Source organism: Lemur catta, chromosome X, assembly GCF_020740605.2.
Source record: "Lemur catta isolate mLemCat1 chromosome X, mLemCat1.pri, whole genome shotgun sequence".
Lineage (NCBI taxonomy): Eukaryota > Metazoa > Chordata > Mammalia > Primates > Lemuridae > Lemur > Lemur catta.
The window spans coordinates 7113863-7117304 of record NC_059155.1 but is presented as its reverse complement, the minus strand read 5'-3'; positions in this window follow the sequence as shown (position 1 = coordinate 7117304).

The following is a 3442-nucleotide window of genomic DNA, read 5'->3' as shown; positions in this document are numbered from 1 at the left end:
GAGTAAGCAGGCCTGAAGGCGTTGGGGAGACGGGGCAGGAGAACTGAGTGGAGGAGGCAGGCCAAGGTGGCCTGAGCTGGCAGGACTGGGTATGTGGGTGTTCAGGGGGTGAGGTTGCGTAGCCTGCGGGGCAGCCTGGGGTGAAGGCTGGCCTCTGAGCTGTAAGGAGGCCTGAAACGCTGGCAAATTCAGTAGCAGATGATGCCTTAACCATTTCTCCCTCAGCACCCTCACTGTGCCTTTCCGGTCACCCCTGGAGGCAGAGATGGCTCTCAGGTCCATGGCCTCAGATGCCCAACGCCACCAGCAGCTGGCAGTTCAAAAGGAGTTCAGAGTGAATGGCAGTGTTCTGGCTGTGTGAGTTCTAGAAGGAGCCCAGGTGGAGGGTGGTGGCAAGTCCGCAAGGCAAAGAGCCAGTCTCAGCCCCAGGGACTCTGTAACGGACATAGGGAGACACCTAAGTCGTAGGTCTCAGGAGGGGTGTGGTGTACTGGGTGTAAAACAAAGTAATCACCTTTAACTTGATTTTCTCACCTCACTTTTAGAAGATGGGCTGCTGAAGACACTGGTCTCCTCCAGATTTCCATCAACTCCTACCTGGACCACCTGTCCTTGGTGATGAGGAGCATTCACCACATTTGGCCTCCCTTTCCACTAAGTCTTGGCTGGGAAAAGAAGGCTGAGACCTAACCTTGTGACCCCTACCAGGCAAGGTATACGGGATTGATTCCTGCAGTAGTTGCCACTTTATGAAGAAGGCCTCATTTGTTTGCCTGCATTGGCTTTTGCGCTCTCGCTGCCCAATTGCATTGTTTCTCTGTTGTTTTAGGAGGGGGCTGATTAAATGTTTGTTGCTGCAGAAAATAAAAGAGCTACTGTTCTGTTTCTGAGTTTATTTTCAGCCACTGTTCCTCTAGCTGTTCTTATCTTTCTTTTCGTGCTTGGGGGAGGGGTGTCTGGAATTCAGATAGTAAGACAAATTAATTGAAGAAAACTTAGGAAACAAGTTAAACTGTGTCCTAATGTTCAGCATTGAGTACTGTCAACATTTTGGAATATTTTTGTAATTTCATTCTTGTATTTATACACTGACTATATAGCAATAATACAAACATATATTTTGCAGCTGTAACACTAATTTTTACGGAAATTATTATTTTTTTTTTTGAGACACAGTCTCATTGTGTTCCCTTGAGTAGAGTGCCATGGCTTCAGCCTAGCAGACAGCAACCTCAATCTCCTGGGCCCAAGTGATCCTGCTGCAGCACCCTCCCAAGGAGCTGGGACTACAGGCACGTGCCATGACCCCCGGCTAATTTTTCTATATTTAGTAGAGACAGGGTCTCGCTCTTGTTCAGGCTGGACTCGAACCCCTGAGCTCAAGCGGTCCTGCTGCCTCGGCCTTCCAGACTGCGAGGATTACAGGCATGAGCCACTGTGCCTGGCATGAAATTCTTTTATTGAACCTGAGATTTACCGCTTTCAAAGATTCTTTAACTCTTTAATAGCAAATGGATGCAGAAGATGCATTATACTGAAATTATTGAATATTTAAATTGTGAGAAACTTTTGCCCAATTATAGGTAAGAACTCAGTGGTATTCTTGTACATAAGTCTTTCTATGAATGGTAATTTCCTTAAGATATACCTCAAAAGGTAGAAATATCACCTTGATTATTTACTTGTAATTTTTAAGGCTCTTGATCCCAACCACCTCTAGAAGATGTGCCCTCCACCAGAATTCTGGTTTGCCAATATCCTAGTCACTGATTGGTCGACTTCCTGACAAAATAAAATACTTCTTTTGTGTGAGAAGAGAAAACATCCCAGAAACACTAGAACAGGAAATCTGTGGCTCACTTCCCTTCTTCCAGATCAGTGAAGAAATGTGCTGGCACTTGGTTAAGATTTTGAGCAAGACGAGTTAGCTCCCTCTAAAATATCCTGCAGTCTTGTTCAATTCACCAGTGAGTTCTATTGCAGTCACTTCTGTAGATTGCATTGGATTTTCTACATGGGCAATCAGGTTGCCCGCAGATAAAGAACATTCTACCTCTTCCAATCTAGGTGTCTTTCACGGATTGATTTCTCTCATCATGATGGGTTGGATTTGTGGATTCTTGGCATGCCTGGTACTTTTTAAAGGATTCCACACATTGTGTATTTGGCCTTGAGCGGGTACTGTATAGTTTTGTATTGCTAAACGTATTTTTGAGCTTTGTACTTGAATGCCGTCAAGTCACCTGAAAACAGTTTAATCCTTTACATTCTTTGCTTTTTAAGGTTTCCTAGGTGGGATGGGCGTAGATTTTAGTGTGGGATTAATTTTTCCCACACTATTGAGGTAAGCTACTTCTGCATGACTTGACCGATGCCATCGGAATTAGGAAATTTTTTTTTTCTTTGCTAGGTGAAACCACAGCAGATTGTAGCGTAGGACTAATTTATTTCCCAACTACCGGGGCAAGATCCTTCTGAGTGTTGCTGCATTAGCAGAGATTTTAATATTCTGGCAGTAGGACAAAGTGCTCTTCCTGGTCCTCCTTGGACACTGAGCATAGTTGCCTTTAACCCTGTCTGGTGGCCCTTTCCCAGGCCTAGGGTAGTTCCCCCACGTGCGCGTGCTGATGCGTGGGCTGCTGAATACTCCAAGGGGACTCTCTGTAGGCCCCCAGGGTTCTCTCTGTCTGCAGCTCTTGATCTGTAGTACGCCGGACTTTGGTCTGCTTGTCCATCCGTCTCCCAGCAAAGACTGGAATCATCCTGCTGCCCTGGCCTCACAGGTGAACTGCTGAAGCTGCTGGGCTGCTTTAAAAGCCCAGTCAGGCCTCTATTCAAAACCCTCAAATGGGCTTCCCTCCCATTCAGAGTCAAAGCCAAGCCCTTACGGTGGCCTACAAAATCCAGTGAGGCCCATTTCCTCTCTGGTCTCATCCACTCCCACTCTCCCCCTTGTTCAATCCACCCCAGCCCCACTGGCCTCCTCGCCCTTTCGGAGGAAACACACCAGGCCCACTCCGGCCTCAGGGCCTGCGCAGTGGCCTTTCCCGTCTGGAGCTATTGCCCTCGGGTTTCACCTGGCCCCCTCCCTGACCTCCTTCAGGTGCTCCTCAAATGTCACCTCGGCGGCTACAGCGCATACTGTCTGGGTTATGGGCACACTTACAACTGTCACTCAAATGGCACAAGCAATTTATGAAACGAGAACGTGCGTACTCCCATGTTCTTCTGAAATAACATTTTAGAAAACGTCACCCCCTCAGAAAGGCTTTTCTGGCCACCGTGTTTAAAATCACATCCCGCCTGCCCCGCATTATCTCCAGCTCCTAAAACAGTGCCAGCCTGGCACAGAGTAGCTCCAGACAAACTTGCTACTGATCAGACCGTGGTCCCTCTATCACCCAAGCCTTTTAAATGCCATTCTCTTGGCCCAGAACACTCC